Source organism: Peromyscus eremicus, chromosome 7, assembly GCF_949786415.1.
Source record: "Peromyscus eremicus chromosome 7, PerEre_H2_v1, whole genome shotgun sequence".
Lineage (NCBI taxonomy): Eukaryota > Metazoa > Chordata > Mammalia > Rodentia > Cricetidae > Peromyscus > Peromyscus eremicus.
Window position 1 is genome coordinate 83435748 of NC_081422.1, and position 24034 is coordinate 83459781.

Consider the following 24034-nt stretch of genomic DNA (forward strand, 5'->3'; position numbering starts at 1 on the left):
AAGTCACTAGTGTGAGATTTCTCCAACTTCTTTAAGTGGGCATTTAGTGCTATGAATTTCCCTCTTAGCACTGCTTTCATTGTGTTTCATAAGTTTGAGTATGTGGTATATTCATTTTCATTGATCTCTAGGAAGTCTTTAATTTCTTTCTTTATTTCTTCCTTGACCCGTTGGTGATTCAGTTGAGCATTATTAAGTTTCTATAAGAATATAGACTTTCTGTAATTTTTCTTGATGTTGAAATCTAGCTTTAAACCAGGGTGGTCTGATAGAACACAGGAGGTCATTCCAGTTTTTTTGTATCTGTTGAGATTTGCTTTGTGGCCAAGTATGTGGTTGATTTCAGAGAAGGTACCATGGGGTGCTGAGAAGAAGGTATATTCTTTTTTGTTAGGATGGAATGTTCTGTAGATATCAATTAAGTCCATTTGAGTAATAACATCAGTTAAATGTCTTATTTCTCTGTTAAGTTTTGGTGTTGCATATCTGTCCAGTGGTGAGAGTAGGGTATTGAAGTCTGCCACTATTAATGTGTGGGGTTTTATATGTGATTCAAGCCTTAGTAATGTTTCTTTTACATATGTGGGTGCCCTTGTGTTTGGGGCATAAATGTTCATAATTGAAACTTCATTTTGGTGGATCTTTCTTGTAATGAGTATGTAATGTCTTTCTTGATCTCTTTTGATTGATTTTAGTTTGAAGTCTATTTTGCTGAATATTAGGATGGCTACAACACCTTCCTTCTTTTTTTTATTTTTATTTTGCAATACAATTCAGTTCTACATATCAGGATTTCCTTGTTCTCCTCCCTCCTGCCACCTCACCTTCCCCCCAGCCCACCCCCCATTCCCACCTCCTCCAGGGCAAATCCTCCCCCACGGACTGAGATCAACCTGGTAGACTCAGTCCAGGTAGGTCCAGTCCCCTCCTCCCAGGCTGAGCCAAGCAATCCTGCCACCTTCCTTCTTAAAACCATTTGATTACAAAGACTTTTCCCATCCTTATACTCTGCCAGGTAATGTCTACCTTTGAAACCAAGGTGGGATCAGAGACAGAACAGTCACTAGATACAAAGGCTAGAAAATGGTGGCACTCACACCTTTAATCTTAGCACTCCAGATGTAGAAATCCCTCTGGATCTCTGTGAGTTCAAGGCCACATTGGAAATGGCCAGGCATGGTGACACACACCTTTAATCCCAGAAAGCGAGCCTTTTATCCCAGGGAGTGGTGGTAGAAAGCAGAAAGGTATGTAAGGTATGAGGACCAGAAACTAGAAGCATTTGCCTGGTTAAGCTTTCAGGCTTCTAGCAGCACAGTTCAGCTGACAGCCATTTGGATATGTGGACACAGAGGCTTCCAGACTGAGGAAACAAGATCAGCTGAGAAATTGGCCAGGTGAGGTTAGCTGTGGCTTGTTCTGTCTCTCTGACCATCCATGATTTCACCCCAATAACTGTCCCTGGGTTTGATTTTATTAATAAGTCTCTCTAAGATTCCTGCTACAGGGTCTAGTCTGTTCGGTGTTCTATAGGCTTCTTGTATCTTCATAGGTATTTCCTTCTTTAAGTTGGGAAAGTTTTCTTCTATGATCATGTTGAATGTATTTTCTGTGCCTTTGAGTTGGTATTCTTCTTCTTCTTCTATCCCTATTATTCTTAGGTTTGGTCTTTTCGTTGTGTCCCAGAGTTCTTGGACATTTTGTGTTATGACTTTTTTGGCTTTGGTATTTTCTTTGACTGACGAATCCATTTCCTCTATTGTATCCTCTACACCAGAGATCCTCTCTTCCATTTCTTGCATTCTGTTCATTATGCTTGCATCCGTGTTTCCTTTTAGTTTTTAGAAGTATTTTGTACAACTAGTTTTGAGCATAAACATCTGAACTGCAGTTCCTTCCAGATCCATCCCTTTTTCCTACTCACTCAACTTTCTGTCTTAAAAAAAATCATTAATCTCATTCTATTTCGTTTTCAACTGTTTGTAGTTGACAATAGAGATGGAAGACACCTTGCTCCCCAGCTTCTGGAGATCACAGTAACCAGACAGAAGACTGTGGAGAAATGTTCTAGATATGAAATATTGAAGAACGGTCTGAATCTCAATCAAGTGCTGTAGATCGCTTTGCACCTCCATGCTGTGGGATTTTCTTATTTCTAATGTTTTTAGGTGAAAGAAAACTAGACCACTTTGTCCTACTTTTCCATCTTACAGGTCCTTTGTATATAGCCTACCAGTAGACCATGTGAGCAGGATTTAAGATGATCTGAACACTCCAGAAGATCCAGGTTTTGGTGGGTCTTCCTGCTTTAAATGATTCAATCAAGAAAAATCGCTAACAAGAAAAATCACAGCCTCTTGTTTTAAATTAATTCCAGATGTAGTCGAATTAACAGCCAAGAATAGCCATCTCAAGGGATGACCACTTCGTATTAGTGATTCTTTGGGGAGCTCATTGCTAATAGAGGCTAATTCTGTGTCTAGAGGTGAGACTCTTTCAAACCTTCCCACATTCATATCAACATATTCATTGTTCTTTTCTGGTTTATGCAGCCATTTCTAGGAGAGACTGTTTCACAGCACACTTCCTGGTATTCTGGCTCTCACTGTCTTTCTGACCCCTCTTCCACAATATTTCTGGAGCCATTGATGTAGGATATAGATATATCTGTTGGGGTTCAGATCCCCATGATCTCTTGATATTTACGTTCTGTACAGTTGTGAGTGTCTGCCTGTATCCCCGAGGGATTCTTTTCTATGTTCTTGTAAATAAGCATGACTAGGCTTTTCTTACTTGATCTGAAATCTAATGCATTTTTCAGTTTAATAGTAAACCAAATCAAGGATAAATTATTTCAGGGATTGTGAGATCAAGGCAATGACAGGAGTAACTAATAAGGATAAAGGCAGGAAAAATGTGTTTAGTATTTTTTGACATACAAGTTGTCAACATGGAGATGTGTTTAGTGTTTAGAGATCACAAGGAACCATACTGGTTAAGACAGCTTCCAAGGAGTGTGTAAAACGATGATGAGAAATACGATAATATTACATGTAACTTACCCATTAAATTCTGGGTGAGGGAACTGGTGTTGTCAGACTGGTAAGATTTTCTGTATGTAAAGCTTATTTAGACTTCTAGGTATAAATATGGTTCAGATAAGGATTATTCCTAACTGAGTTAGCAGGAATCCTATTGATGGAGTCATGACCTGTGCTATCATTCATGCTATGGCTCTTATGTAGTATCTTTTTGGTGTTTGAATTATAATCATTACAGTAACAGGTGTTACCTGATAGGGAACCAGAAGATGGAGCCCTTCACCACCCTTTAAGCAAATTTCACTGCCTCTAAAGTGGTAGCCTTAACCCTAGTTGAGTAGATCATGAAAGCCATTTAGAATCTGCCTTTGACAATACCAGAGGAAAAGAAGTTGGATGATTTGGTTCATTTTAAGGAAACCTCTGGGGTGTAAACTAAGCTTTATGTGGAGCTCCCTGATCCTTCTCTTTGGTGGGCTCAGGATTAGGAAGGGAGGCTACAAGGATGAAGACATCCTGAAGTAGATGATGGTGGGTTTTCTCCTTTGGGAATTCTCTGTTTAGATCTATAATCCATTTTTAACTGGGTTAATTGTTTGCCTGACGTCCAGTTGAGTTCTTTACATATTTTTGATATTAGCCCTTTATTGGTTGTGTAGTAGTTAAACCTCTTTTCCTATTCTGTAGGCTGACTCTTTGTCCCAATGATGGTGTCCTATGCCAAACAAAAGCTTTTCATTTCCACGAGATCCTATTTATTAATTGTTGTTCTTAGTGCCTGTGCTATTGGTGTTCTGTTAAAAAAATATTTTCCTGTTTCAAATGAGTTCAAGGCTATTCCTGCATTTCCCTTCTATCATATTCAAAATATTTTTCTGAGGTCTTTGATCTATTTAGAGTTGAGATCTGTACAGGGTAATAAAGATTGATGTGTTGGAATCTTCTACACAAAGCCATCTAGTTTGACCTGGTACATTTGTTAAAGATGTTGTATTCATTTTATTTTGTATTTTCCACTTTAAAAATAAAAAATCAGGTATTCATAAGTGTGTGAATTTATAAATTTATGTGTAGATCTTAATTTGCTTCCATTGATCAATGCATCTACTTTTATGACAACATCAAACTATTTTTATTGCTATAGCTCTGTAGTAAAATTTGAAAACAGGGAGAGTGATATATCTAGCAGTTCTTTTATTATTCATGATTGTTTTGGCTTTCTCATTTTATTTTTATTTTTTGCATCTTTTGTTGTCCTCAAGATTTTTTTTGTATTTCTCTACGAATCTGATAATTGTCCTTTCAAGTGTTTAAAAATTATGGCCTGGCGGTGGATTTGCACTCCTTTAATCTTAGCAGACAGATTTCTGTGACTCTTATGCCAGCATGATCTACAGTTCAAAATCTAGGATAGCCAAGGCTACAGAGAGAAAACCTGTCTGGAATGTACCCATCACCAAAAAAAAGTGGTTTCTTTTTTTTGTGGTGGTAGCACAAGCCTTTAATCCTAGCATTGGGGATTCAGAGTCAGGGGGATATCTGCGAGTTCAAGATCAGCCTCCTCCATAGCCTTGTCCAGGACAGTCAAGTCTACAAAAATCTTGTCTCAAATAACAAAAAAAAATGAAGGAAGGAAGGTTAGAAAGAAAGAAGGAATTTTTTTTCAGGTGTTGGTGGTATATGCTTTTAATCCCAGCACCTGGAATGCAGAGAACAGCCCAAGCTACAAAAAGAACCAGTGTCTCAAAACACCAAAGGAGCCTCTGTCAAACTGACATTAAATTAGTCTGCACAATGCGTATCTGTTCTCCTGCTTGACACCATTAAATGGAATCCCACAGTGTGCAAATCAAGCAAAAAAAATCCCTATGAAAGGAAGGGTTCTTTGTGGAATATGTGGACCACAGAATAAAACGAAACATAGTCTATCATTTTTTCCTTTAATACTATTTTAATATTTAATAGCAATAAAGGAGGTAACATTACACTAGGAAACACTTAAAAAACACTAAAGTACTGGATTCCAGGTTCCCCACATATGACCACGGGAGAAGAAAGGCCAGACAGGGTAATTGAAGGTGCCAGGAGGGTACCTGTATATGAGGGAACTCTTGGCAACATTCACAAAACTTAAACTTCCATCCTCACAATCAAGGAACACACCAACTCGGCCCAGTGGCTTCTCTATATAGTGCTGGAATACTGGGCATGTGGTAAGGAGACTGTAATCATTATCCTCCTTCACACACACAAGAAGAAATGCACCTTCAGGTTCAATCAGTTGGTTTCTATTCCTCAACCAGGAATACTTACAGACCCCTACAGCCCAGTCCCAAGAGTCATTCAACTTAATCTCCCAGTAATATTTCCCTGAGATGAAGCTCTGTGGTCCCCAGGAAGCAAAATAGAATCCAGCATAACCCGCAGATTTATCTTTATGGTGAGGCCTGAAGCTCAATCTTCTCATGGCATGAAATAGGTTCATCTTGTAATGCAGCATGGTTACATTATCAAAGAAAATGGGCACTGTGGGAAAAGTAAACATTTTAAAGAACATGACCATTTACATTTCTTGAGTGAGAGATGTCCATAGAGTCTTCATGGATTTTAAAAATAGAAAGCTGAGATTTGAGGCTAAATTTGGCTCATATACACCAATGTCAATAATTTCCACAAGAAGAGAGTGGTAGCATGCTGAAAAGTTTTTTGAAAATTTCAGATGCAGGGGAGTTAAAATATCTGTGTTTACAAAATGTTATCTCATTGTTGAAGGACACTTTATCAGTGGAGACACTCACCTTGCAAGTGGTTGTAACTTTCAGTCAGTCCAGTAATGGGTGGGGCTTGGAGTTTTGGTTTTATAGTGTGAATCATGCTCAGCTGCATTGACTCACTCCTGCAAGAGAAGAAGACATTGATCTGCCTGGTGCTGACAATACCATCACAGTGATTCGGAAAAACTTCACTTCCAAGTTCAGCCAAATGGCTCAGGGGATAAACACCTTCCCACATAAGCCTGACAACTTGAGTTTAATCCCATTATGGATGGAGAAGACTGTCTCCTGAAAGCTGTCCTCTGACCTGCACACATGTGCAATGGCACATGTACATGCACACTCACACATATTCACACACACATAAATATAACAAATTTAGTAAAAAATCCCAAACATATTAAACACAAACAATTGAGGATTTTCTATATAAAGTGTATCTGCACTTTGCTAAGGCAGCTTGTTCAATTTGATAGTTTATTTGAGAGTTTCCTGGCTTGCACTAATGGCAAAACTCACCTTCTGAATATGTCATCCAAGCCCTGCAAAGAAGACAACAAGAAGTTAGATTTCTGAAGAAATAGCATACGATGCTTGTTTATAGAGTTCATACAAATATCAGTCACCGTCACACCAATCTGGCCTGAAAATTTATATTCATGTCTCAGGATGATGCCAACCAAGTAGGTTAGCATGATTCAAATTCTGATGAAATCAGACTGGAGAGTCAAATTTGAGGACATGGGTATTGACTGTACATTGCTTTTGAACTCCCACCTGTCTTCAAAGGGAACTTTCCCTGAGCTTGTCTACAAGTCCCAGAGGTACTTTAGCTAAGGGTACTCAAAAAGGTTGGGCTCACTCCTGCATTGTTCCTCACACCTGTAAATCAAGAATTGAGAGGTTAGAGGCCTGAGAATTACTGTGAGTTGCAGGCCATCATGCATCACCTAGTAGGAACCTTTCTCAAATCCCAACCTCTCAAATAACACTCAAAATACAGCTTTCAAAGAGAAGAAATTGAACCATAGGTATCTTGAAAATTGTGCACAATATCCAAGTAGAGGAAAATGAGTGTTGGAAACAGCAGCCACTGAATTTGGGCTCTCAGAGAAGCAAGGTAAAAATCCAAAAATTAAGACCTTTTCCTTCAAGAATCTACTGACATAATTTCAAAAAGCTTGTTTTTTCAAGATTATTTCTGAAAAGGAAAACCCCTAACATAAATCTAGGGAATATTGAAAGCTATCTTAGTATAACAATCACCATTGTGGGCCTAAGACAATAAAGCCTCTTCCTGTACTCCTCCATGCTCACCTGAAGCAGGACCACATATGGCTCCTGGGACATTGCCATTAGCTCCTGATACATTTCCCTTAGTTCTTTGCTCTTTTGGATCATTACGGCTTCACTTGTCCTGAGTTTCTCTAAAACACATTGGCCTTCATTTCTCATAGACTCAATGTGTTTCTCTTCCTCTTCACAGAGGAGTGGATGCAGTTTCCTATACTCTGTCCTGATCATTTCTTCCTGAAGAGTCAAGTAGTCCTGAAGAAAAAGGAACATTCTCAATCATTTGCAAAGTATTTTTTCTCCTCCATTGTATTCTCCTATGCTTAAATTTCACAAATGACTCTTATAACTATATAGAATCTTATTGACTATCCCTACATTTCAGAAAATGTAAATTCCTTGGTTTCATTTATTTCTTCTTTATTAATTACACAGGCAAACAGACCCTAAGCATTTTTACCTATATTAGAGGTGCAGAACTGCCTGAAGTAAAGGTATTGATTGATCATTCATATGTTGAGTCAGATGTGAAACTCCTCTTGTAGTAATTAGAATTCATGGTATAGTCATAGAGTCTAATGCATGCAGTGTGTTGAATTGTCAGCAATTCACTCATTAGTCCCAGACTCTTCTGGACAGCCAGACCATTCATTCTATGTATGGTTATACTAACACTCAGGATTAGGGCCAGCAGGAAATGTTTTCCAACTATCATATCCCGTGCCTCATACTCAATTCACGATTGATAAATTTTGAAAAATATGTACATCAACCAGATTTTAAGCATGGTTCTCATACTCACCATCCACAGAGTTGTCATTCTGTTCTCTGCTTCTATATTCTCTTGATTTTCTTGGATCTTCTCCCATAAAGATGCCATTTGCTTCAGAATTCTTTCCTTTAAAAAACAATGAATGTCAACTTTTGATAAATAGTACTGAGACACAGACTCTCAGGCAATTAACACAATTACTTTACTGCGAGTCGGGGGATTACAATGCTATATTTTTTTCACATTTGGTAACTATGAATTTTAGATTTCAGAACATATTAATAGAAAATATAGCATACCAAGAGTCCAATTGGCGAGAAAGAGGAGGCTTTGTATGCGCTAGAATTGTTGAGACCAAGATTGGAAAAAGCACAGGGACAAATAGCCAAACTAATGGAAACACCTGAACTATGAACCAGTAGCTGAGGAGCCTCCATTTGGATCAGGCCCTCTGGATAAGTGAGACAGTTGATTAGCTTGAACTGTTTAGGAGGCACCCAGTCAATGAGCCCAGGACCTGTTGTTAGTGCATGAGCTGGTTGTTTGGAACCTGGTGCCTATTCAGGGACACTTCTCTCAGCCTGGGAGGAGGGGACTGGATGTGCCTGGACTGAATCTACCAGGTTGAGCTGAATCCACAGGGGAGTCTTTGCACTGGAGGAGATGGGAATGGGGGGTGGTTTGGGGGGAAGAGAGGGGGGAATGGATTGGGAGGACAAGGGAATCTGTGACTGAGATGTAAAATTAAATTAAATCATAAAATAAAAAAGAAAATATAGCATACCCCTTTACTGAGATATAGTGGTTAATAATTTTAATTAATGTCTGGGTAATTTGCATAATATTGGGATTTCCAGATACTTGTCTGTAGATGACTCCAATGTACTTTTTTAAATTGTGTCCTCAGTCATACAGACATTTAAGAGATATGAAGTTATTATTGCACTTTCCAGTGACCTGGGCATAATGTATCATAAAATACAAATGATCTTTACACTCATGGGTTCCCCCAAGGAATATTTAAATTCCTAGTCACCTTTTCTTCATTAGATGTTAATAAAGTGCCACCATTCTGAAAACAGTGCCTTTGTCATAATGAGGACCAGTATCTTCCTGTGGTTTCCTAAGCCTACCTATCTACAGCTTGCAAGTTCTCTCAGAATCATCACTTACCATTTGATCCTCAGCAGCTGCTTCAATGGGACAGTGTCTGTCTCCTCTGTGCTCATGAGAGTTAGAACAGAGTTGACAGAGGAAGATCCTGTTCTCAGCACAGAAGATCCTCTTAATAACCTTGTGAGTCACACACTTATGCTCCTCAGAGCTCAGGTCCTTCACGAGGCTGGCTTTTCTGACAATGGACACCAGCTTCTTCAGAACAATGTTGGTTCTCCAGCTCTTCTTCTGTGATGGTTCCCTACACATAGGGCATTGGACAGGAAGTTGAGTATCTTCCCAGGAAAGGTGGAGGCAGGCTCGACAGAAGCTGTGGCCACAGGTTATGGTGACTGGGTCTGTCAGGCAGCTCAGGCAGATGAAGCAGGTAAGTTCTTTTTGAAAGGCTTGTGAGAGGTCTGACTCCATTTCTCTGAATGAAGAAAAGCAAAATTGCTATTATTGGACCCCAGAGATGCCAGAGACTGCACATAATTTGCTTAAAGGTGTGATTCAATCTGTGTATTGCAGAACAGGCTTCATTTTTTTGAGACCAAAAATCAATATAATATAGAATTTTAGTTGCTGATCGTTCCTGTTTCACTCTTCTTAACAGAAATACACATTGATCTGATAAACTTCTGAGCCCTACCACCTGCATCTTTTTGGAGACTCCATCCAAATTAGTACCTTGGTTTATGGTCTGAGACAGGTTTCCCCAGTGCTTATGAAAAAAAATATACACTGTGGAGTGATCAAATTCCTTCATGTCCACTTGCTGGCCTTTCACTACAGACACAGGTAGGTTAAACACATGCTTCTTTGTTGTCTATTCAAGAAAGTACTTCCTACTTCACATGGTCCCTAGTAAATGCTTTACTTGATTTCTGATTTTAGCATCTTAGTCGTTCACATCCCACTGTCCCACCCCTTGACACTTGAAGGCAACATATGTTACTTGTCTTCATTTAGCTGAAAATACCTAACAAGAATAAGAATTAATTTGGTTCGTAATTCAAGGATATTGTTCATCATTGTGGTGAAGAAATGGTGGCAGGAGTTTGAGGTAGCTGGTCTAATGGCATCCAAAATCAAGAAACAGAAAACAAGAAACACTTGCTGCTCAGCTCCTGTTTTCTTTTTCCTTCCTTCAGTTTGAGACCTTAACCCATGGAGTGATCAAGTGATCTCATGAGAATTTAGTGTGGATCTTTCCAAGTGTAGCGATTCTACCTCAAATAATCCTTTACAGACAACCCCAGAGGTTCCATGTGTTTCTTAAAATCTCAATTAATCAAATATTAGGGTACTCTGTGGGGAACCTTGTTTGTTTACCAAGGATAGACTTCTGGGTTGAGTTTAAGGGATGAATCCTTGAGGCATAAATGAGGCTCTCATGACTACTGGATACTTGTCTATCTCAGCAACAGGTGCCCATTGCCCTTCTCTTTGAATATCTACACAAATGAAGAATCTTGATTTGATTGAGGTAAATATCCTCCAAAAAACTTAAGCTTTTGGTGTCTAAAGCAAATGGCATCAAATGGCTTTAGCTGGTGGTTCTGTATATGTATACTTCAATACAATACTAATACTCATTGTTGGAGACTGCAATGCTGCCTTTCTTAATTTGCTTGATGGCCCTCCTTCCCTTATTTTTCTGTACATTAGATACTTAATTCCAAAGTAATAAATAAGTACACAGAGATAATGAAAATTGAACAGAGACCTGAAAAATTGTACCTGATTTTAACTAGAATCTACTTTCATGAATAGAATATTGTGACTAGTTTTCTCTAATTTAATCACATGTATAGTTCCAACCTAATAAATCAATCAATAGTAGAAATAGCCAGTATTTCTAAGACCGTAAAATATGACCACACATTACTTCACACTGTGATATCTTTCTAAAAAGTTTACAAAAGGCGGGGCAGTGGTGGCACACTCCTTTAATCCCAGAACTCAGGAGACAGAGGCAGGCAGATCTCTTTGAGTTCAAGGCCTGCCTGGTCTTCAAATCGATTTCCAGGAAAGGCACAAAACTACACAGAGAAACCCTGTCTCGAAAAACCAAAAAAAAAAAAAAAAAGTTTACGACAGAAAAATACTAAAATGTTTTTCTTTGCTAAATCATGAGTTTTCACTTTTATACATAATATTTATAGAATATATCTCTAAACACTAGAAATTTTCAACCTATTCAGAGTATGGATTTTCTATATTATATGTGTACATTTAATTTAGATATGTCCATGTTGCATATATGAAGTACATCAGACACGCTCAAAGAATGTTTTTAGAATTTAGAGAAAGATCAAAATTGAAAATAGAACATCAGAGCAATGAAAGACTGTATATGGATAAACTAAAATTATCTATAGCTGTAACTCACAGTATATTTACAAAGAGAGATGACCAATGGGAGCAGAATCTCTTTTGATAAACAGCAAAATATGAAGCATTTTTAGCAGAAACTTTAGTTTGTTAATAAATTAAAAACAAGAAATATCAACGACTTTCCACCTGTAAATTGTCCACTCACCCAAGAAATAGACTCCGGCCTCAGCAGTGTTTTGTGGAGACACAGCAATACTAGCTCAGCTCTGGGGTATGATCCTCAATGTGTGGAGGAGATAGATGTAGCAGTCTAGGAACCAGAAGATATAGAAACTCACTCTGTCTGGTCTAGAGAAGAATGAAGCTGTCTGGCCCATGGAGTGTCCTTATATACTCTCTAAAGACCACGCCCACTTCCTCCCATGGTTGCTTTAAATAATGCTTCCAATAGGTAAGTCCTTGAAAATAGCATTATTCTTAATAGACAGAAGATTAAATTAACTTTGTGGCCAATGTTCACAAACAAACCTCCACAGTAAGGTTTCCTGAGTTCCTGCTTAGCTGGGTGTGGTAGCTCACACCTTTAATCCTAGAGTGCTAGGGATTGGGCTGCTGAAGGAGTAGGAGTTTTAGTAGCTCACACCTTTAATCCTAGAGTCTTAGGGATTGGGCTGCTGAAGTAGTGTTTTAATTCAAGGCCACCTGGGATATACAATAATAACTTGACTTAAAAAAAAACAGAGTAATTTTGCTCCAACATTACACTATTTCTAAATATTTTGTGCTATGTTTATATTTTTGCTTTTCCTTTTGTTTTTGTTTTTGTTTTCTTCTATCAAATGTCTTAGATTTAATCATTGGAAGCAAACTAAATGGAAAGGTTACAATAAAGAAGGTATACCTGTCAGTGCTTTTTGGAAACTGAGATGGGACAGACTGAGGGCTACCCCTCAGTTTGATCCTTTGCAAACAAAGATGTCCACAGTGTTCCTGGAACTCTGACTCAGGAAAGGGGGAGATTGCTGTTTCTGCACATTGAAGTCACCTTGCTCACCACTCACTCCTGGCCAGCATCTGGAGAACTACTTTGCCAGCCCTTCTTCTTGTGGCCAGAGATGATGTCATCAATCTGCAGAGGCAGAACTGCACTCTCCACTGTGGTTTTGTACATTTGTAGCTTCACAGGCAATGGCTCCCACATACCCAGCTCTTTCATGTCCCCTGAGGAACCAGTCTCACCCTTCCTACCCCAGGAATCACAACTCTCCTGTGTGTGCTTGGCTCGAAAGGAGGTAAGTGAATGCATGGTACTGGCCCCAAAGTTCTAGATCAAGGTATGAGAGATAACCTAAAGCTTGGGCCACAGCTTTATATGGCCATTGTTCCACACCAGTCATGGCCTTAGATTTTTGTGTCAAGGCATGGGCCACAGCCATCTCTGAGGCTCCATAACCCAGTATCAACTGAGGGTCCAGAAGAATGTTTTGGCACACTTGCATGGATCTTAGAGGTTGCTTTCTACTTCTGACAGTATCACCGTGGTGGCTCCTCTAAGAAGAATGTTGCAGGCTTTGGGTCTATGCACTCAGTGAGGAATGTGAAGTATTCATCTCCAATTTTCTTGATTTCCAATAGGCCTGTGCCTGTACCATCATCTTTTCCTCTCAGTTCCTCTGATCTGCTTACTGTCTGTGCTGCACAGGCTCTAGCAATGATTATTGTGTGTCGTCCATACTCTGCGAATGGCCGTGTCGTTGGCCAGCATGAGGTGGTGCTGAGCTAAATCTGAGATGCCCTTCTCTGAGATGACATTGCCAGGCTTCGGGTGGACAATGTCCTCACACAATTGCTGAATGTACTCTTCTTCCATTTGCAGAATTCGGGTGAAATACTCCTCTCGTGTAAATCAATGTCAGTATGGCTTTCTGCTTTCTTGTACTCCTTAGAAGAATCCAGTAGCACAATCTTAGGGTTCTTGATATAGTGGTGCATTCGTGAATGGGTCACATCCTTGATAATCATGACTCCACGTAAGACACATGAGTCTTCAATGATGCCCTCAGGGATCTTTTTTTCCACTCCTGCATACTTCTTGATGTCAGTTTCCTTTAGGCCAGTCTCTCCAAACTGCACAGTCTCGACAGCATCCAGGGCTATATTGCATGCCAAAGAGGACACTCAAATGAAGACTTTTGCAGTAATAGAGCTATTGATGATGTTCAGCATTATATCACAGTTATTGACATCAATGGGGTATTGATTTTCTTCAGAGTGCTCATCATATCAGCCAGTGTCATGTGGTAAGCACTGATCACCACTGTTGGGTGCATCTGCTGCTCTAGAAAGTGCTCAGCCACAGACAGCATTTCTCCTGCAAGAATAATTACTGATGTGGTCCCATCTCCAACCTCCTCATTCTGGGACCTGCTAATTTTAACCATGGACTTGTCTGCTGGATGCTAGACTTGAATGTCTGGAAGAACGGCATTGCCATCCTTGGTCATCACGATGCCTCCCATTGTGTCCATTGTTCATCATCGATGTAGGTCCCAAACATGTCCGGATGATGTCTGCAATTTTCTTCGTAGCATTGACATTTCCAGATTGAACTTTTCTTCCAGATTCATGCTTTGTATTTTGACTGAGCATGAGCACTGGACTGTGGTCCATCATGGTGGCACGGTTGAAAGCCCTGTACCCAGAGCTGGGGAAGCAGGCAGAAACTTCTGGAGAGAAAGAGCCATGAAGTAAACACTGCCCCCTCAGGACTGACATAGAAACCTCTGCTTTTCCTTTTGTAATTTAACAGTTAATGATATCAATCCGTATTTTAGCAAATATCAACATTAAAAAATTCTTAATAATTCTTGAGAATGTATTGAATTCATTTTTATCATATTCAACTCAACATCCATTTCTTTGAGATTCATCCCCTTTCTATACCCATTCACCATTCAACTTTCTGTTCTTTTTTTTTTTAATACATGGAGAAGAAGACAGTGGTGGCACATGCCTTTAATCCTAGTATTTGGTAGGCAGAGCCATTTTTAAGAGGAAAACCAACCAGAATTAACTTTCAAATTCAGTATTTGCAGGTATAAACAGTTTACTGACCTTTTATAACCTTCCATATCAAAGTTTTTCTTGTGATTCCCCTCAGTAATCTAGAAACCTAAATTTGCATCAGCACTGTACCACAGACAAGAAACTGTTAGTTAACCTCATATAGGGAGTGACATTCCATTCTTGGAGCCAGAGCCTGATCAGGTTTTAGCTCCAGGGCAGGTCCTGGGAGTCCCATCCAACAGCATGGGAGATTCCATGCCCTGGCTGGGCCCACAGACCTGTCAGCTGTGACCCTGGAAGGGCAGCTGGAGCCTCTAGGAGCTCAGAATATGGGAATGGTGGAAAACTAACTGCCCTTCCAGGGCTTGGGGAAGGAAGGGATCCAGGCAGGGAGAGTTCGCCTTTGGAGCCTTTTTTGGAGGATTTTTTTTTCTGCCCAGACGGGCAGATCTGAGTCTCCCGGGTCCTCTGGAAGGACAGGGGGTTTTTCAGCACAGGGAGCAGTGCCAGCAGGAGTGCATGAATCCTGCCTGCCAGGCCAGCGGGAGCATGAGTCCTGCCTGCCAGCAGGAGTCCTGCCATTGCGGGCTCTAGGCCACAGTCCTCAGAGAACAAATTCAAATGGGAGTGGCCTCAAACAGCCTTGCTCCCCCAAGGAAGAAGAGACTCATCTTCTTCAGATCACTCTGGAGGATACCTCTGGAGCAGGCACCCAGGGACCCTTGAGCACATCTGCTCTCCCATTTAAGTCCCAGAACAAGTCCTGCACACTTCTGCAGGCACCCAATACAAATGCCAAATCAACCAGACAAAAGACAAGGACATAATAACATAAAACATAGATCGAGCTTGTTTTTACCTCCAACTGGCTGAGTGGGGATCCAGGGGCACCCCAAAATCTCAGGTGGGGCCTCCAATTGTTGAACCCCAAAGTTTAGGGTCTCAAGTGGGCGCCCCAAGAACCCAGACTCCAGTCCAGTTGATGCAACAGCACGAGGATTTATTAAGCTTCTATATAGAAGGGCTCCTCTGCTCCCAAGAGCAAGAGTTGCATCTTACTGCAGTCCCATAAGGGCTTTTAAAGGAAAAACCTACAAAAACCACAAGATTACAATTCCCATACAATTTCATGGCCTGATCACAGGGTGATCACAGAGGGGGTACAGTTACGTAAACCTCAAGGGGGGTATCAGGGCGGGAGTGGAGCTTACACACAGCTCACGGTAGTCCTTCCTGGAACACCTGCAACTATCCCAGTCACAGTTGAGCGCATCTCTTAACAGAAATCTTTTTACATTGTTATGTTGTTACAGGGGTGATTGAGTAGTGGCTGAGTCAGGTTGCCCTGGGAACTAGACTTTTAGTTTCTCATTTCTTGGTGCTTGAAATTTTTCTCTTCTTGAGGCTTGGGGGTGTAAGCCTGAAGGGCTAGGGTCTTTCAATCTGTGAAATTATAAAAGGAAAAGCAAAAATATAAGCACACCAGAAAATATTTAGAAACAAGAAAATATGGTTTTAAAATTAGAATTTTAGAATTTTTTTTGTATTTTGAGACAAGTTCTTACTGTATATGCTAGGCATGACTTGAACTAAAACTCCTCCTGCTTCAGCAGCCTTATCTGTAGGACTCTAGGATTAAAGGTGTGAGCTACCACATCCAGCTAAGCTGTGACTTAAGGAATCTTTTTGTGAAGATTTGAATGTGGATACTGGCCATAGAGTTAATTCAATCTTCCATCCATTTAGAATACTGCTATTTACAGGAACTCACCTACAGCAAGCATTAGTAACAGCAATACCAAGACCCCCCCCACCGGACCCTGCAATCTAAATTCCCTGCCCCCAAATCCATCCACCTGAGATCCTAGCCACTTCCTGTAGCACAGAAACCAAATCACCAGCTCGCATTAGACCTAGAGCTTGCATTGGACCAAGAACTCGAATTGGACGAAGAGATGAGAGATGGGCTGAACTCAATGCAAAAATACATACAACAACATAAAGAACAATAGGGAATCACTGGAACATAAGAGATGGGCTGAACTCAATGCAAAAATACATACAACAACATAAAGAACAATAGGGAATCACTGGAACATAGCCCTCCTTCAACAACAAGACCTGAACATCACAATGTAGAAGAAGTAGAAGAAAGTGACCTTAAGAATAGCATCATGATGATGTTAGAGGCCTTTCAAGAAAAAAGGAAAAATGAAATTGAGGAAAAGACAAACAAAAATTGGAAGAAATCAATAAATCCCTTCAAGAAAGCAAAAAAAAAAAAACCATAAAGAAGCAATTAAGCATATGAGTGAAACGTTCATTTCAAAACATGAAAAGGGAAGTAGAAACAATGAAGAAAACACAAACACAGGGAATGATGGAAACAGAAGATCTGAGTAAATGAACAGGAAACACTGATGCAAGCATAACCAACAGAATGCAAGAGATGGAAAAGAGAATCTCTGGTGTGGAGGATACTATAGAGGAAATAGATTCGTCAGTCAAAGAAAATACCCAAACCAAAAAAGTCATAACACAAAACGACCAGGAAATCAGGGATACAATGAAAAGGCCAAACCTAAGAATAATAGGGATAGAAGAAGGAGGAGAATACCAACTCAAAGGCACAGAAAATATATTCAACAAGATCAGAGAATAATACTTTCCCAACTTAAAGAAAAAAATATCAGCCGAGTGGTGGTGGTGCATGCCTTTAATCACAGCACTGGGAGGCAGAGCCAGGTGGATCTCTGTGAGTTTGAGAAACCTTGTCTCAAAAAAAAACAAAAAAGAAAAAAAAGAAAAAAATCTATGAAGATACAAGAAGCCTATAGAACGCCAAACAGACTAGACCCCCCAAAAAATCTCCTTGCCACCTAATAATTAAACAACTAAATCTAGAGAATAAAGAAAGAATATTAAGAGCAGCAAAGGAAAAAGACCAGGTGACTTATAAAGGCAGACCCATCAGAATAACACCCAATTTCTCAATGGAGATTTTTGAAAGTCAGAAGGACTGGAAAGATATAATGCAGACACTAAAAGACCATGGATGCCAGCCTATCCTAATATACCCAGCAAAACTTTCAATCACCATAGACAGAGTGAACAAGAAAAAAACAAGATTTAAACAATACCTAACCACAAATCCAGCCCAACAGAAAGCACTAGAAAAAAAATTCCAACCTAAGGAAGTTAGATACACACACAAAAACATAGGCAATAGATATATATCCCCACAGCAGTAAATCTTAAAGTAGAGAAATACACATACACTATCACCAAAACATAACAGCAACTAACAATCACTGCTCATAAATACCTCTTAATATCAGTTCACTTAATTCACATATAATAAGACATAGGCTAACAGAATGGATTTTAAAACAGGACCTATCTTTCTGCTACATATAAGAAACACACCTCAATTTCAAAGATAGACACTACCTCTGAGTAAAGGGCTGGGAAAAGTCTTTCCAATCAAATGGTCTTAAGAAGTAAGCTGGTGTGCTATCCTAATATCCAAGAAAACAGACTTTGAACTAAAATCAGTTGAAAGAAATTGAGAAGAACATTACATACTCATCACAGGAAAGGTCCACAAAGATGAAGTTTCAATTCTGAAAAGTTATGCCCCAAACACAAGGGCACCCACATATAAAAAAGAAACATCACTAAAGCTTAAATCACATATAAAACCCCACACATGAATATTGGCAGACTTCAGCACCCCACTCTCACCACTGGACAGATCGGGAACATCAAAACTTAACAGAGAAATAAGAGGTTTAACTGATATTATGCATCAAATGGACTTAATCCATATTGATTAATCCATATCCATAGTCAATATATACAAAACATTCCATCCTGACAAAAAATAATATACCTTCTTCTCAGCACCCCATGGAACCTTCTTTAAAATCAACCACATACTTGGCCACAAAGCAAATCTCAACACAAACAAAAAGATTAGAATAACCTCCTGTGTTCTATCAGACTACCATGGTTTAAAGTTAGATTGCAACAACAACAAAAACTACAGAAAGCCTGCAATCTCATGGAAACTGAATAATGCTCAATTGAATCACCAATGGGTCAAGGAAGAAATAAAGAAAAAATTAATGACTTATTAGAGATCAATGAAAATGAAGACACCACATACCCAAACTAATGGGACACAATGAAAGCAGTGCTAAGAGGGAAATTCATAGCACTAAATGCCCACATAAAGAAGGTGGAGAAATCTCATGCTAGTGACTTAATAGCATACCTGAAAGCTCTAAAACAAGAAGAAGCAAAGTCACCCAGGAGGAATAGACCCCAGAAAATAATCAAATTGAGAGCTGAAATCAATAAAATAGAAACAAAGAGAACAATACAAAAAATTAATGAGCCGGGCGGTGGTGGCACATGCCTTTAATCCCAGCACTCAGGAGGCAGAGCCAGGCAGATCTCTGTGAGTTCGAGGCCAGCCTGGGCTACCAAGTGAGTCCCAGGAAAGGCACAAAGCTACACAGAAAAACCCTGTCTCGAAAAACCAAAAAAAAAAAAAATTAATGAAACAAAGAGTTGGTTCTTTGAGAAAATCAACAAGATAGGCAAGCCCTTATGCAAACTAACCAAAAGGCAGAGAGAGAGAGCATCCAAATTATCAAAATCAGAAATGAAAAGGGAGACATAACAACTAACACTGAGGAAATACAGAAAATCATCAGGTCATACTTCAAAAACCTCTACTCCACAAAACTGGAATATCTAAAAGAAGTGGATAATTTTCTGGATAGGTACCACATACCTAAGTTAAATCAAGGCCAGATAAACTATTTAAATAGTCCAATAACCCCTAAGGGAATAGAATCAGTCATTAAAAGTCTCCCAATCAAAAAATGCCCAGAACCCACCAGATGGTTTCAGCACAGAATTCTACCAGATCTTCAAAATAGAATTAATACCCAGCTCTAGTTCACTTACAGACCTACTCAGGCCTTATTTTGTTCCCCATATATACTTCTAATGATTGAATCTGTTATAGTTTTTCTAAAACAATATACTTTGTATTTTCATGATATGCTTTTTTGGACATGTTCTATAATGCAGTAACTAGCATTAATTACACAATATCAGTATAAAATGAATATCCAACATTTCAAAGCAGCAGAAATTGAACAAAATTGTAATTGTATTTATTAATAATTGAGAAAAATTTGGAACTGATTGGAGGGTCAAAACAATCTATATTATATTCCATAAAATCTCAAATATTAACAACACAAAATATTTATATAAAAGCTATAGCAGTCTCAGATCAATATCCTGTACCATAAAATATACAGAAAATTGTGTGGAGGTTTTGACTTGATATAGTTATCCATAAAATTATCCTGGCATAAGTCTTCACATTTAAAATTAGTATTTATTTCGTATTTGTGAAATTGATCCTATGTCATTTTAATGTATGATTATTGTGTAATTCTGTTTGATATATTGCTGTATATGTAGATTGTTTTCCAAGGAACTTTTATGAACATAAATTTTATTTCTTGGTAAAATGTTTCTAAAATCACAGCAAGCATAAGGCTTCTTGATGTCACTCTTCTGACACTGAATAAGGTTTGAACATCTGCTAAAGGTTTCCTTCCCCTACCCATATTATAGAGAATCCTTTTATTGCATGAGTACTTGGGTAATAATTATCAATTGAGTTTGTTTCTTTCATGAATTTTTCTTACATGTTCTAAGTTTTGAGCTACTTGTAAAGAAATTTTTAAAATTCTGAACGTGTTAAGTTTCTTCCCATTAGTGATACTCTGTTAGGCTTGAATATTTGAGGACTCTGTAACACTTGCCACATTCTTGATATTGTATGGGTTCTCTCTAATATGGATTATGTGATGATCTTCAAGATTTAAAAAACTAGATAAGGTTTTCCCACATGCTTTGTATTTGTAAGCTTTACCTAATGTATGGTTTTAGTGAGTTTATGCAGAGATGATCCATGGGAAAAGGACATAACACATGACACATTTATTACAATTTTAAGGGTTCTGCCTTCAGTGGGTCTTCAGTGGCCTTAAACACGTGAATAGTGGGCAAAGGACTTGTCATGATCAGTCTATTTTTAACTTTCTTCTCCATTTTGGATTCTTTGATGGACTTGAAGTTGTGAGGCCCTGGTAAAAAATTTGCCACATTCTTTACATCTGTAATGTTTCTTTCCTGTGTGGAGTTTGGGATGTCTTTGTAGATGTGAGATCTGCCTAAAGAATTGTCACATTCTTTACATCTCTAAGGTTTTACTCCTGTATGTATTCTTTGATGAATATAAAAACTTGAGCTAAGCCGGGCGGTGGTGGTGCACGCCTTTAATCCCAGCACTCGGGAGGCAGAGCCAGGCGGATCTCTGTGAGTTTGAGGCCAGCCTGGGCTACCAAGTGAGTTCCAGGAAAGGTGCAAAGCTACACAGAGAAACCCTGTCTCGAAAAACCTTAAAAAAAAAAAAACAACAACAAACTTGAGCTATGAGGAAAAAGAAGAGTTAATACCAATACACTTTAAATTGCTCCGCACAATAGAAACAGAAGGAACATTACCAAACTCCTTCTATGAGGCTACAATTGATTCCCAGGCTACTCTGATTCACACGCCAAACAAAGATGCAAACAAAGAAAGAGAACTATAGACCAATCTCTCTTATGAACATTGATGCAAAAATACTCAATAAAATACTGGCAAACAGACTCCAAGAACACATCAAAACAACTATCCACCATGATCAAGTAGGCTTCATCTGAGGGATGCAAGTGTAATTTAACATACAAAAGTCTGTCAATGTAATACACCATAAAAACAAATTGAAAGAAAAAAACACATATGATCATCTCACTAGATGCTGAAAAGGCCTTTTACAAAATCCAACATCCCTTCATGAAAAAAGGTATTGGAGAGCTCAGGAATACAGGGAACATACCTAAACATAATAAAGGCAATTTACAGCAAGCCAACAGCCAACATCAAAGTAAATGGAGAGAAACTCAAAAGAATTCCACTAAAATCAGGAACAAGGCAAGGCTGTCCAGCCTCCTGATAATTATTCAATATGGTACTTAAAGTTCTAGCCAGAGCAATAAGACAACATAAGGAGATCAAGAGGACACAAATTGGAAAGGAAGAAATCAAGCTTTCGCTATTTGCAGATGATATGATAGTATACAAAAGTTACTCCAAAAATTCAGCAAAGGAGCTCATACTGCTTATAAACACCTTCAGCAACATAGCAGGACACAAGATTAACTCAAAAAAAAAATCAGCAGTCTTCTTATATACAATTGACAAACAGGCTGAAAAGGAAATCAGAGATACATCACCCTTTACAATAGCCACAAATGATATAAAATACCTTGGAGTAACACTAACTAAGCAAGTGATGGACTTATATGACAAGAACTTTAAGTCTCTCAAAAAAGAAATTGAAAAAGAAATCAGAAAATAGAAAGATCTCCCATGCTCATGGATAGGCAGGATTAAAATAGTAAAAATGGCAATCTAACCAAAAACAATCTACAGATTCAATGCAATCCCCATCAAAATACCAACACAATTCTTCACAGACCTGGAAACAACAACACTCAACTTCATATGGAAAAACAAAAAACTCAGGATAGCCAAAACAATCCTGTACAATAAAACAACCTCTGGAGGCATCACAAACCCTGACCTCAAGCTCTACTATGAAGCTACAGTAATAAAAACAGCTTGGTGCTGGCATAAAAACTGACATGTGGAACAATGGAATAAAATTGAAGACCCTGACATTAATCCCCACACCTATGAACATATAATTTTTGACAAAGAAGCCAAAACTGTACAATGGAAAAAAGAAAGCATCTTTAACAAATGGTGCTGGCAAAACTGGATGTCAACATGTAGAAGGCTGCAAATAAATCCATATCTGTCACCATGCACAAAACTTAAGTCCAAGTGGATCAAAGACCTCAACATAAATCCAGTTACTCTGAACCTGAAGGAAGAGAAAGCAGAAAGTAGTCCTGAATGCATTGGCACCGGAGATCACTTCCTAAATATAACACCAGTAGCATAGACACTGAGAGAAACAATCAATGGGACCGCTTGAAACTGAGATTATTTTGTAGAGCAAAGGACACAGTCAACAAGGCAAAGTGACAGCCTACAGAATAGGAAATGATCTTCACCAACCCCACATCTGACCGAGGGATGATATCCAAAAATATATAAAGAACTCAAGAAATTAGACATCAAAATGCCCAACAGTCCAATTGAGAAATGGGCTATAGAACTAAACAGAGAATTCTCAACAGAGGAAGCTCAAATGGCTGAAAGACATTTAAGGAATTTCTCAACATCCCTAATTACCAAAGAAATGCAAATCAAAAAGACTCTGAGATACCACCTTATGCTGGAGAGGATGTGGAGCAAGGGGAACTCTCCTCCCCTGTTGGTGGGAATACAAGCTTGTACAGCCACTTTGGAAATCAATATGTCACTTTCTTAGAAAGTTGGGAATCAATCATCAGCAAGACCCAGCTATACCACTCTTGGGCATATTCCCAAGAAATACTCAATCATACCACAAGGGCACATGCTCAGCTATGTTCATAGCAGCATTGTTTGTAATAGCTAGAACCTGGAAACAACCTAGATGCCCTTCAGCTGAAGAATAGATAAGTAAAATGTGGTCAATATACAAAATGGAGTACTGCTCAGCAGGGAAAAACAATGACATCATGAGTTTTGCAGGCAAAATGATGGCTCTAACCCAGACTCAGAAAGACAAACATGGTATGTACTCACTCATAGGAGGATACTAGATGTAAAACAAAGGATGACTCTACTCACAACTCCAGGGACGCTACCTAGTAAAGAGGACCCTAAGAAAGACACAGGGATCACCCAATGACAGAGAAATGAATGAGATCCACATGAGCAACCTGGACATGGGGGGTGGGTAATGAAGGGCAAATGTCAGGGGAAAGATAGCTTAGGTGAGCAGGAGATCCCAGCTGGATCAAGAACAAAGAAGGAGAACAAAGAGAGACCACGATAAATGAAGACCCCATTGGAATAGGAAGAAGCAAAGTGCTAGAGAGGTTCCCCAGAAATCCACAAAGATACCTCCACAATAGACTACTGGCAATGATTGAGAGAAAGCCGAACTGACCTACTCTGGTGATCAGATGGCCAAACACCCTGTCATGGTAGAACTCTCATCCAATGACTGATGGAAGCAGATCCAGAGATTTACGTCCAGGCCCCAGGTGGAGCTCTGTGAGTCTATTCAGTGAGAAAGAGGAAGGATTGTATGAGTGAGAGGTGTTGAGACCAAGGTTGGATAAAGCACAGGGACAAATATCCAAACTAGTGGAAACACATGAACTATGAACCAATAGCTGAGGAGCCCCCAACTAGATCAGGCCCTCTGGATAAGTGAGACAGTTTATTAGCTTGAACTGGAGGCACCCAGGCAGTGGGACCAGGACCTGTCCTTAGTGCATGAGCTAGCTTTTTGGAGCCTGGTGCATCTGCTTGGACACTTTGCTCAGTCTGGGTGA

General features: G+C 39.2%; 2 pseudogenes; one reads left to right on the forward strand and one right to left on the reverse strand.

Annotated features, from left to right (window-relative positions):
• LOC131915262 (T-complex protein 1 subunit gamma-like) overlaps positions 1–24034 on the forward strand; it is a 284585-nt pseudogene that overhangs the window by 110165 nt on the left and 150386 nt on the right.
• Positions 12433–24034, reverse strand: part of LOC131915261 (T-complex protein 1 subunit gamma-like) — a 170190-nt pseudogene continuing 158588 nt past the window's right edge.